Here is a 12049-nt window from a genome sequence, read left to right on the forward strand (position 1 = left end):
AAAGTCTTCATTTTGCTTGCATCCACAATCCATACTTGTGGAAACAGTAGTCAAGAAATCAAACAATGTACCGCATTAAGTAAATCTTTGTTCAAGAGCAAAGACAGGAGCTTGAGGACTAAGGTACACCTGACACAAGCCATGGTATTTTTGATCACCTCATCTGCATATGAAACTGGGACCATGAATTAGGAGGACCACAGAAGAACCAAAGCATTTGAATTATGTGTTGGAGAAGAATTTTGAAAGTACCATGAACAGCCAGAAAAACAAATAAATTTGTCTTGGAAGACAAGTGTAGCCAGGATGCGTCTTAGAAGCCAAAATGGCAAGACTTAATCAGTTTCTTAGTTATTAAGTGCTGCCGTACCAGAAATACCACAAGTGGATGACTTTGGACATGTTGTCAAGAAGGACCAGTTCCTGAAGAAGGACATTATGCTTGGTAAAGTGGAGGGTCAGGGAAATGAAGGAAGACTCCCAATGAGATGGATAGACACAGTGGCTGCAACGAAGTGTCAAACATAACAATTGTGAGGATGGCATAGGACCTGGCTGAGTTTCACTCTGTGGTGCAAAGTGGTTGCTATGAGTCGTGACTGACTTGATGGCACCTAAGTCCTGGTGAAATACAAGGTCAGTTTGAGTTGCAAGGTCAGTGGTTCAAACACACCAGTTGCTCCTCAGAAACCATGTACAAGGTCACTATGGGTCAGAATCGACTTGACAGCACTTAACAACTACATCCTCTTCCTGAAAAATTCTGTGCTTTCAAATTTATAAGGAACTTCAAAAAAGTTTGTAGAAGAATGGAATTAAAAGATAATGGATTTTTTTCCACACGTTCTTGGAGCTCCCACCCCTATAATTTATAATTTTAAGAATATATCTTTCAAAACCATAAAACTTAATCTATAAAAGTGGGAAATCTGATAAAACGATAATAAGAACAATTAGAAAAACTCAGAGTTAACCCTAAAAACTTATTGATGATACAACTGGTACTTCAGGCATTTGTGAGGAAATTTCCCCTAAAGAGAGACATGGTATTAAAAATATTAATAACATCAACAATTTCTTACATCACCAGAATCATTCTACCTGCAAACCGGTTTGCTGCCAATCACTCCAAATTGTGAACACCTTTCTATTGGCTCTACTTTCTCCTCTAACCCCTGGTTCATTTCTCTGCCTCCCCTTTGACATGAAGCTCTTCAGAGAAAGTTTTCTGCATCCACTGTCTCCAACTCCCCCTCCTCCTGGGATAGTTTGTATCACAATTCAAGAAAACCAACTGTTTAACACATACCCACATCTTACACAGAATTCATGCAAATTTGTCCTTGGTCAATTTTTGTAAATATTATGCAGCTTCTGATCTGTTGACTTGTGTGTGACTAGGTTAAATCCTCGGCTATGATTGTGAAATGTGTATTGAATCCTGACTTGGTTCTGTAAAATAAGTATGGCCTGCTAATCATAAGGTCAGCAGTTCAAGCCCACCTGCCACTCCTCAGAATCCTATCCAAGGTCACTAAGAGTTGAGACTTGACAACAACGAACAATTAATGGTATTAAGGAATTATTGTTCAAGTTTTTATTTTATTTTTTTAGTATGTTAGCAATATTTGCTTCAAAATAATCCAAATTGGTGGCAACTGAATATATATAGAATTGAATATTTCATCATTCTCTTATTTTGTGTATGTTTGAATTTTTTTTTAATTTGTTTTTTTGTGAAAGAGACTCAAATTGGAGCCCTCTCTCCCCAAAATAACTGTGTAGATGTTTGAAAGAAGTACAATTAAAGCAAACTTATTCAGATGGATTGAAAACAAAGGAACAGATAATGAAAGACCAGGAAATGCTTACAGAAAGAAGCTGAGTAATAATATAATAACAAAAATAGAATTAAAAAAGAAAATATTAGACATAACAAAGACAAACTGCATTGACAAAGTAGAAACTTTTTGTTAATCTTTATGCGCCTAAATGGAGTCCTGGTGTGGCACTGCGGGTTAATGTGCTGGACTGCAAGGTGGTTTGAACCATAAGTTTGGTGGTTCAAACTCACCAGCTACTCCTTGGAAACCCTAGACAGCGTCTCTATGAGTTGGGACTGGCTCAATGGCACTTAACAACAACAAGGCACTTAATAGTTGTTGTTGTTAAGTGTCATATTGGTTCCAACTTATAGCAACCCTGTATACGGTTTCTGAGAAGCAACGGATGGATTTGAACTGCCTACGTTGTGGTACCCAGTACAGTGCTGATCCTACAGCACCACAACCAGAATCCACATAAATACTAACAAAGCAAAAATCATTGGGATACCGATAAATGAACAAACCCACAATCATAGCAGAAGGTTTAACGTAATTACTCATAGATTAACGGGGCAAGTAGGGCAAAAAATAAGATTCTAGAGAATATTTACAAAAACTGACCCAAAGAAAATCTCCATGAATTCTGAGAAATAAAGACTTTAGTGGAGTCTTTCTTTGATCGCAGTGTAATAAAACTAAAAAAGTTACATCCAGTGGACAGAAAATATATCTCATTTACTCAGAAAATCTTTTCGGTCTTTCTTTTAGGTCTTCATCACAAGAGGAAATCAAATGTGAACTTTCATTTTCTTTTCAATACTGCATATAAGAAGTTTACAGTATGCAGCCAAATGCTTACTCAGAGAAACATTATCATCTTAAGTACATGTATAAGAAATTAAGAAATATTGAAAATAAAAGAACTAAATTAACTCTAAAGAAAATAAGTCAATTTCATCTTATTCCTTTGTCTCTTCACCGCTACCTTTGTGAGCTGTTTTATTTCAGAGGGCATGTTTTATTTCTTTATTTTTAAACAGCTTGCTGGTACCTTACCAAATTTTTTTTCAGAATCCACAATAGTTGATTTTGTTTTTTCTTTTTAAAGTCTTCAGGCCTTTTATCAGTCTACAGGAATAGGATCAGCACTGGACCACAAGGTCAGCTTGCACCACATGGTTGGTGGTTCAAATTCACCAGCCACTCTTCAGAAACCCTATATGGGGTCGCTGTGTATCAGCACCAACTCAACAACACTTAACAAAAACAACAATAGAATAAGCAGTGGACTGCTTACCACAAGGTCGGTAGTTCAACCCACCAGTTGTTCTTTAGAAACCCTATACAGGGTCGCTATGAGTTGCAAACATCTTAACAGTACTTAATAATGACATACGGAAGTATTTTTGCTTTCTATGCCAGTGGTTTTGCAGGATAAGCACTGGACGGCTAACCACAAGGTTGGCAATTCAAACTCCCCAGCTGCTCTGAGGAAGGAAGATGAAGCTGTCTGCTCCTGTAAAGATTTACAGCCTCGGAAACCCTACATGGGGTTGCTATGAGATGGAATTAACTCAATTGCAGTGGACTTTTTTGATTTGTTTGAGGTTTTCTTTTTTTTTTTTTTTTGTATTCTCCATAGAAGGAGTCCCTGGATAGCACAGCTCTCTTAGTTACCTAGTGCTGCTCTTCCAGAAGTACCACAAGTGGATGAGTTTAACAACCAGACACTTCTTTAGGTGTTTAGGAGGCAAGAAGCCCAAGTTCAGAGTGTTGGCTCTGGAGAAAGGTGCTTGTCCCCTGTCAGCATCTGTAGGACCAGACCTCCATGTATCTAGACATCAATCTTACCCCGGATCTAGGAGCTTCAGTGCCGAGGCCCCAGGTACAAAGGATGCACACCACTCCTGCTCTTCATTCTTGGTGGTCATTGGTCCCTCTCTTTCTCTGCTCACTTCTTTCTCTCTTTTTATGTCTCAAAAGAGATTGTCTTGAGATACAACCAAATCCAGTAAATTGCATCCAGACTCATTACCCTAGAAGTGAGACTTTACAGCACACAGCAGAATCACATCCGATCAGGGCTGGTCACATCAGATCACATCATGGGGGTGGTATTAGATCTCATCATGGAGATGACTACCTCTTAACTGCCAAACCACGAAGAATCCATGCCCAGTCAAGTTCACACAAAACCCTACCATACACAGGTAATGCAAAAAATTAAGCACTCAATTACTCAATGGAAGACTGGTGGTTTGAATACACACAGAGGAGACTCCAAAGATAGGTCTGGCGATCTGCTTTCCAAACCCAATGTTGTTGTTGCTGTTGTTGCGGTGGTGAAGTGCTGTTGAGTCAGTTCCAACCAATAGCAACCCTGTATAGGGTTTCCGAGGAGCAACTGGTGAGCTTGAACCACTGACCTTGCATTCAAACAGCTTTTCAGTCTGGCACATTAACCCATAGAGCCACACTAGGACTCCATGTTGCTGTTATTAAGTGCCAACAAATCAGTTCTGACTCATAGCGCCCCCTATATAGGGTTTCCAAGGAGCAACAGGTGGGTTTGAAGGTTCAACTTTGCAGTTAGCAGTCCAGAACTTATCCTACAGCATCACACCAGGAAACCTTATGGGGCAGTTATTCTCTGTACAATGGGGTCGTCATGAGTCAGAATCAACTCCACTGCAATTAATAACAACAGCATTCTCTATAGAAGTTATCTAAACTCAATACTTGCCAATACCAGCGGTATACGGATTTCCTGTAATTCTGCTGACTATACCCCTGAGTTCTGTTCAGATCTGCACAAAAGCAGATATGAATTTCTCCCTCATCAAGTATGATTATAATGTACTGAGGTGACTTTACTTATCTCCTTTGCTGCCTGAGAATTTGAATTAGGAAAGGGAAATACTCTATTCATGTGTTGTCACCAGAATCCAGTCCTATGCCCAGGGTAAACACCATTAATAAATAATTATGACAGACCCACTAAGCCCAGATTCATTCACAGACTCTTTCTGGTCACAATTCTCCAAGTAGTCGCATTAATACAACCATATTGTTAAGTGTTGAGTAGATTCCAACTCACAATGATCCTGCATAGGGTTTCCCAGGAGCAGCTGGTGGGTTTGAACATCCGAGCAGCTAATAAATGGCATATAAAATTAGGGGAGTGTGGTGGCTCCATACAATAAGCATTGGTCTGCTAACCACAAGGTCTGAGATTAGATTCGTGGTTCTAGCCCACCTGCCGCTCCCACGGGAGGACAATGAGACTTTCTGCTCCCTCGTAGGAAGAATTAAAGTCTCAGAAACAGCGTCACTATGAGTCAAAACTGACTCGACAACAATTAACAACAACAAAAATACAAAATTAATTCTATTTTTCCTGCTCCACATCAATGGAGTGCACGAAAACGTCTCTCTCCTATATACATTCTACCAGGGAACCTCTCCTGACCTGGACTCTGGTATTGAGGCTGCCCATCTCCTTCCGGACAGTTGCCCACCCCTCACTCTCACAAAGAGGGAGCTTTGAGGTAGAGATGACTTATTTTTTTGATCATCTTGCAGCCCTCATGGATCCCCTCGGTGACCCTCACTTGGGTCATAACCTGAAGTTGAGACCCAATCACCAGTATTAAATTTTCTGGCAGATTTCCAGTCAACTGCATGTTGACTTGAACTCAGTTTGGAGCCATCTAAAATTAAATTACCATTATCTTTGCTGTTGAAAATTAAAGTGTCTTATCATAACTGCCTGTTACGTAAAATTTGAGCATCTTAGATCCTAAAGTGCAAAGGGACCAATAATCTTAAAATGAATTTAATTTCCTACTTATTTCCCCAATGCCATTAATTTATAGAATGACATAAAAGAAAAAACACCTTACAGATTATTGGATATTTAATAATGACTTTAAAAAAAAAAAAGATGGGGGGAGCCAGATAAGGGGATTCAGGAAACAGCTGAGGTCCACGGAGGGTGAGACTTTGGTACTGAAAGCTGCGGAGATCCACACAAGAGTCCCTACCAGGAGTGAGGCTTCCAGAAAAACTGGAAACACAGAAGAAACCAGCCTGCTGAAGTCTCTACTAAAGTTGTTAAGTGTTGTCAAGTCAGTTATGACTCATAGTGACCTTGGATAGGATTCTCAAGGAGTGACTGGTGAGTTTGAAGCACCGACCTTCCAGTTCAAACTGACTTCGGGGTCCAATGATTTTCCTAAGGCGCCACACCAGGACTCCTTGGAGAATGATGGAAAAGAGAGTTTGATCTTTAACTGACACAGGGCTAGGAAATACTGCGGTTTGGTAATCCAATTGCGTTTGCTCAGCGGGTAGTAAATGCACTTTACTGTGAACCATAATTATATATGAGTTTGATATTTTACCCGAAAAATTTCCCCAGGAGAGGCAATTATACTCTGATTTAAAAAACAAAAGAGGACATTTGACCGTGTACACTTTAAAGTCCTCTTACCTGATTTTCTCCCCATATTTCCACATATGTACAAATTAAATGGATTTGCTTTTGTTACACTGCTTGGAGCAGTTTTCACGTAGATCTGTTTTGCTTTGTTTACGCCTCAATCGTACTGTTTCTGTGTGTTTTAATCATTATTTGGCAATGGATTCAGATGTAATTAAAAGCAGTTAATCACATCAAAACATTTTAACGGAAAATTTTGTAAACCTGTGGCACTTTACAAAATAAAATATAAATAGTAACAATTTGAGGCAAGCACAAGCTTTCACCGATAAAAACACAAACTGCATTTTAAAATCTTAAAATATAAACTATTGAACGGAAAAGACCCAAATCGGAAATTAGCCTTTTAAAGTCTTCTAAATATTTACACAGCAATAAAATACAGAAGGGTTTTAGAGGAACTCAGAGGTAACCACAGTAGCAACTGTAAGTTTTGTACTTTAATTTGTTGATAATGTAAAAAGGGTTGTCTTTCTTTAAGGGAGATTCTGTAGAAGACATGGTTTCAGAGAAATATAATTTTACATGAAATAAAGATATGTTGCTACACTTGCCTGCCAAATGAAGTGTAGGTTTCTCTTTGCTGATAAAACTTTAATAACTCTACTACCAAACATTTTGAAAACTACACAAACAAAAGAAAAAATAGACGATTGGGACATACTAAAAATTAAAAACTTATGTGCATCAAATGACTTCACCAAAAGATTAACAAGAGAATCCACAGAATGAGATAAAATCTTTTGCAACAACACATCAGACAAGGGACTCATTTCTAAAATATATAGGGAAGTACAACACCTCTACAAGAAAAAGACAAATAACCCAATTAAAAAATGGGCACAGGACATGAACAGACACTTGTGTCATCTGCATATCGTCCTCTGTTAATGAGCCTTCCTCTGATCCTGATACTGTGTTCTTCTTCAGATAGACCAGTATCTTGAATAATTTGCTTAGCATCTAGATTGAATACATATGGTGAAAAGATGCAATCCAGACACAAATCTTTTCTGATTTTAAACCATTCATATCCCCTTTTCTATTTGAATGACTGCCTCTTGGTCTATGTATAGGTTGCACATGAGCACAATTATGGATTCTGGAATTCCCATTCTTCACAATGTTATCCCTAGGTGCTATAATCCACACAATCAAATGCTTTCGCATAGTCAATAAAACACAAATAAACAGCCTTCTGCTTTCAGCCAAGATTCATTTGATGTTAGCAATATCTTATTCGACATCCTTTTCTGCATCCATCTTGAATTTCTGGCAGCTTCCTCTTGATGTAGTACTGTAAACATTTTTTGAAGTATCCTCAGCAACATTTTACTTGTGTGTGATATTAATGATTCAAAGTTTCCACATTGTGTTGGATCACCTTTCTCTGGAATGGGCACAGGTATGGATCTCTTCCAATTGGTTGACCAAGTAGTTGTCTTCCAAATTTCCTGGCATAGATAAGTGAGTGCTTCCAGCCTGGCAGCTATTTATTTATTGAAATATCTCACTTGGCATTCCATCAATTTCTGGAGCTTGTTTTTCACCAATGTTTTTAGGGCAGCTTAGACTTCTTCCTTCAATACTATTGGCTCTTGGTCAAATGCTATCTCTTGAAATTGTTGAATGTCCAACAATTCTTTTTAGTACAGTGACTCTTTGTATTCCTTCCATCTTCTTTTGATGCTTTGGGCATGGTTAAATAGTTTACCTATGTTGTAGTTAGGTGTCATTGGGTCGGTTCTGACTCATAGTGAGTCTATGCACAACAGAAAGAAATACTATGCAGTCCCGTGCCATCCTCACATTTGCAATGTTTGAACCCCTTTTTGCTGCCACTGTGATCTACCCATCTCATTGGAGAACTTCTTCTTTTTTTCTGACCCTCCACTTTTCCAAACATGACGTCCGTCTCCAGGGACTGATGCTTCCTGATAATATGTCCAAAGAATAACATGAAGTCTAACCATCCTCACTTTGAAGAAGCATTCTGATTGTACTTCTTCCAAGACACGTTTCCTTGTTCTTCTGGCAGTTCATGGTCCATTCAATAGTCTTCACCAACACCATAATTCAAAAGCATCACTTCTTCGATGGTTTTCCTTATTTATTGTTAAACTTTCACATGCATGTGAGGTGATTGAAAAGCCATGGCTTAGGTCAAGTACACCTTAGTCCTCAACCTGATATTTTTGCTCTTGAACACTTTTAAGAGGTCTTTTGTAGCAAATTTGTCTAATGCAATACATCATTTGATTTCTTGACTACTGCTTCCATGAACATTAATTGTGAGTCCAAGGAAATTGAAGAAGTCTCCATTTGTTGTTGTTAAATTGTCATCGAGTCGATTCCGACTCATACTTACCCTGTATAGGGTTTCTGAGGAGCAGCTGGTGGGTTTGAAGTTCACAAAACGCAAGAGGCAGGCTTCCTGTTCCGGGACAGCCCTTGGGTCCCCACAGGGCATCGTTGGTGTCCAGAGAGGGCCAGCTTTGAGGCAAGAAAAGCGGAGCCCTCAGCCAGCCTGCTAAGACCCACTCCTCCCTCTAAAAAGAGGACAGAGTGCCAGGCAAGGAGAAAAGCCCCATGGGTACAGGCCGGCCGCAAGTCCCTCAGTTTTCGTTATTAGGCATTTAGCTCACGGAAAGATGCTTACGAGGTGTTTTCAAGGCCAACAAGGAGGTGACTTGTGCAGAGAACAGTTTCAGGGCGCTGGGCTCTGCTGTGACACGTCCCGAGTCCGCGCGTGTTCCCCACTCCTTCCCACGCTGCCCACCCGGTGCTCAGGGTCATGCGCGGGCACCCGCCACCAGGCCTGGGGTGGGGGGCGGGAAGGTACCCCAATAGCCCTAGCTGCTGCGGCTGCTCTCTCCTGGAAAACAGAAACCGGATTGCCAGCAGCGCCTGGCTTCTTGTGTGCCCACTGTTTTCTGGGTCCCGTACTGTTCAAGTGCAGGCTGAGTGATTCTTCACTGGAGCGCTGTCCTCAGACACAAAGGCTGCAGAATCCGTGCTTGCAGAGGCTTCTGGGCCCTCTCCCCTGGGGAACGCAGCCCGCCCACCCGCTCCCATTAATAAAATTAGCAAAAGCTGAAGGCAGTCTCTGGGATTCAGGTAGGCCATGCCTGGAGAAGTCGCTGCGGGGGCGGGGCCGCGGCCTCAGCTGGGCTGTCTCTTGGTGGAGGAGACCTTCTTCTTGCACTAGAACGAGTCCCTGCCGACAACAGGCGATCTGATGCCATTGATCCACTCCTCCTTCTCCTCGGGCGATCGCGTGGAGACATGGTTGCCTTCCACCACGTGTCCATGTGCCTCAGTCTTGCAGGCCTTGATCACTTGGTCTTTGTTGTCAAGGATGTACAGCTCGAAGCAGTTTGGTTTTTTTTTGAGTCCTCCACTTCTTGGATACTCAAGATTCTCCAAAGGGATGATTCCCTGGGGCTCCTTATCCCTCGTGTACTCGAAGTACTACAGCCAGTTGTCAGTCAGAATGAACCAGGGATGCTTCCAAGTCTTCACCCTGCCACTGAGTTTTAACAGCCAGCTTTCTCGGTCTGGGTTGAAGAAGGTGTGAGTGAGCTCATTCCTGTCATCTTCCGGTGGTCTTAAAGGGTTCCTTTTTTATGCTCTCACAGACATTCCGCAAAAACTCCTCGGGGAGGTCCCCCCCATCATTGATGCCTCCGTTCATGGCGATGAACCTCTCCACGGTGGGCTTGTCCTTGACCTTGAGGTTGTGCATGATGATGGCGAGACGACGTAACACGTTTCTGTGAACTGGAACACCCCGTTGTTGCACTGGCAGTATCGCTGAACAAACACCTCCATCATCCAGTCAATCCTGTGCCTACCCCGGTTACCGGAAGCTCCACAGGAATTGCCATAATGCCTGGACAAGGTTAAGGTCAGTGAACTCGTGTAACTCCACAAAGGCGTGAAGAACATGGATAGTAAACGCATCTCTCTCCCCCAGGTAGTCCCGGATGGCAGTCTTGTACTGGGCAATGTCTTCGCAGGTGTCCTTGAGCAGGTCGTTCTCTATCAAGAACTGGATCCCCTTCTTAGAATCCATATTACATTTCTTCCTGCCCTTGGCTACCTGCTTGTTCCCCTACATATTTTTCCTTTTTTCTGTGGACCTCAGGTTCTCAATCTCACTAGCTATTTCTGCTATCTCATCCTTCAGCCTCTGTGTGGCAGCCAGACTTTGCAGTTGGCAGTCCAATGCTGATTCTACAGCACCACATGATGTTATTGATCATGTTGTTATTTATTGGTCCAGTAGTGAGGATTTTAATTCTGTTTACTTTGAGGTAAAATGTAGTCTTTGGTCTTCATCAAAGCAACATTGTAAAGTCGCCTTTGCATTCATTAAACAAGTTTGTGTCATCTGTATCACGCAGGTTGTTAATCAAATTCTGATGCCAGGTTCTTCTTCATATAATATAGTTTTTTGCATTATTTGCTCAGCATACAGATTGAATATGTATGGTGAAATGATACAATCATGATGCACACCTTTTCTGATTTCAAGCCATTCAGTCCCATTGTTCTATTCAAAGGACAGCCTCTTGGTCTTTGTACAGATTCCTCATATTTCTAATAGTAATTGTTTAGTGGAAATTGTTCAGGGAAGGGACCACTCAAGATACAGTTGGGATATCAATAATAAAAAGAAAGAAGCTATACGGGAAGTCAGCAGGGTAGAATGAAGACAGGTTTTCGTCAGACAGTCCTGAGTTCATACCTTCAATTCTGCCTCTCAAGAAATCCTTAATGGTTTCCCCATGTGGATAATATAAACAATGCTTTATCACACAACTGTTAAAGAAAGGCTACACTGTGAATATAATTCACTGCTTGGCACACAGTAAAAACTTAATAAAGGCTCATTCTCATTTAATTATCATTATGTTGTTGTTGCTGTTGTTAAGTGCCGTCAAGTCAGTTCCAACCCATAGTGACAGTGTATAGGGTTTTCAAGGAGCAGCTGGTGAGCTTGAACTGCCGACCTTGCAGTTCAAACGGCTTTGCAGTCTGGTGTACACCGTGCCACACCCGGACTCCTAACTATCATTATACACCTATTCAAATATCTCCAATCTTATCTCCAGAAATAAAATACTTTTAAACTTTTGACTGTGAATGTTTAGGGCAGATCATCAGTTTTACAGTTAACAATTCATACATAATTTGCCTCATTTAATAGATGACACTCTCCTCAATCTAACACCACGCGTCCCTCCTCCTTCCTATGTGTCTTATTTCTGTGCTTCCTTCCCTGATCTTTCTGAACTCCTGTCCTTGGGTAAATGGTCTTTTTCATCTCAGCTGGTTAATTATTCTATGGTGTGCATACCTTCCTGGTGTTGTTTCCTTACAGACCTACCTACTGTTTGGCTGCAAATTGTGCTGTGGGGTGAGTCTAGTTCCAGACTTAAAGGGTGACTAAGAACCACAGTCATAGGGGTTCTGCCGGACTCTATCTGACCAGTCAGCCTGTTCTCTTTCATGCAGGAAATGTTTTGATTCTTTTTACCTTGTATCAAGACTGTCTGCCTAGATCTTTCTCCCATATAGCAAAGAAAGCAAGGGGTCTATATTTTTAGCTGTGAATTGGTGGCAATCAAAACAAAACAAAAAAAACTATAGAAAACCATCCTTTCTCTCACAGAATACTTGGGTACTTACTGCTTCACAAAAATTGCTGAGAAAATCC

At 41.0% G+C, this 12049-nt stretch overlaps 1 pseudogene; it reads right to left on the bottom strand.

Annotated features, from left to right (window-relative positions):
* Positions 1-9531: 9531 nt before the first annotated feature.
* LOC102829877 lies at positions 9532-10516 on the bottom strand (annotated as a pseudogene).
* Between the last annotated feature and the right edge of the window lie 1533 nt (positions 10517-12049).

Source organism: Chrysochloris asiatica, unplaced genomic scaffold (assembly GCF_000296735.1).
Source record: "Chrysochloris asiatica unplaced genomic scaffold, ChrAsi1.0 scaffold00006, whole genome shotgun sequence".
NCBI classification, from domain to species: Eukaryota; Metazoa; Chordata; class Mammalia; order Afrosoricida; family Chrysochloridae; genus Chrysochloris; species Chrysochloris asiatica.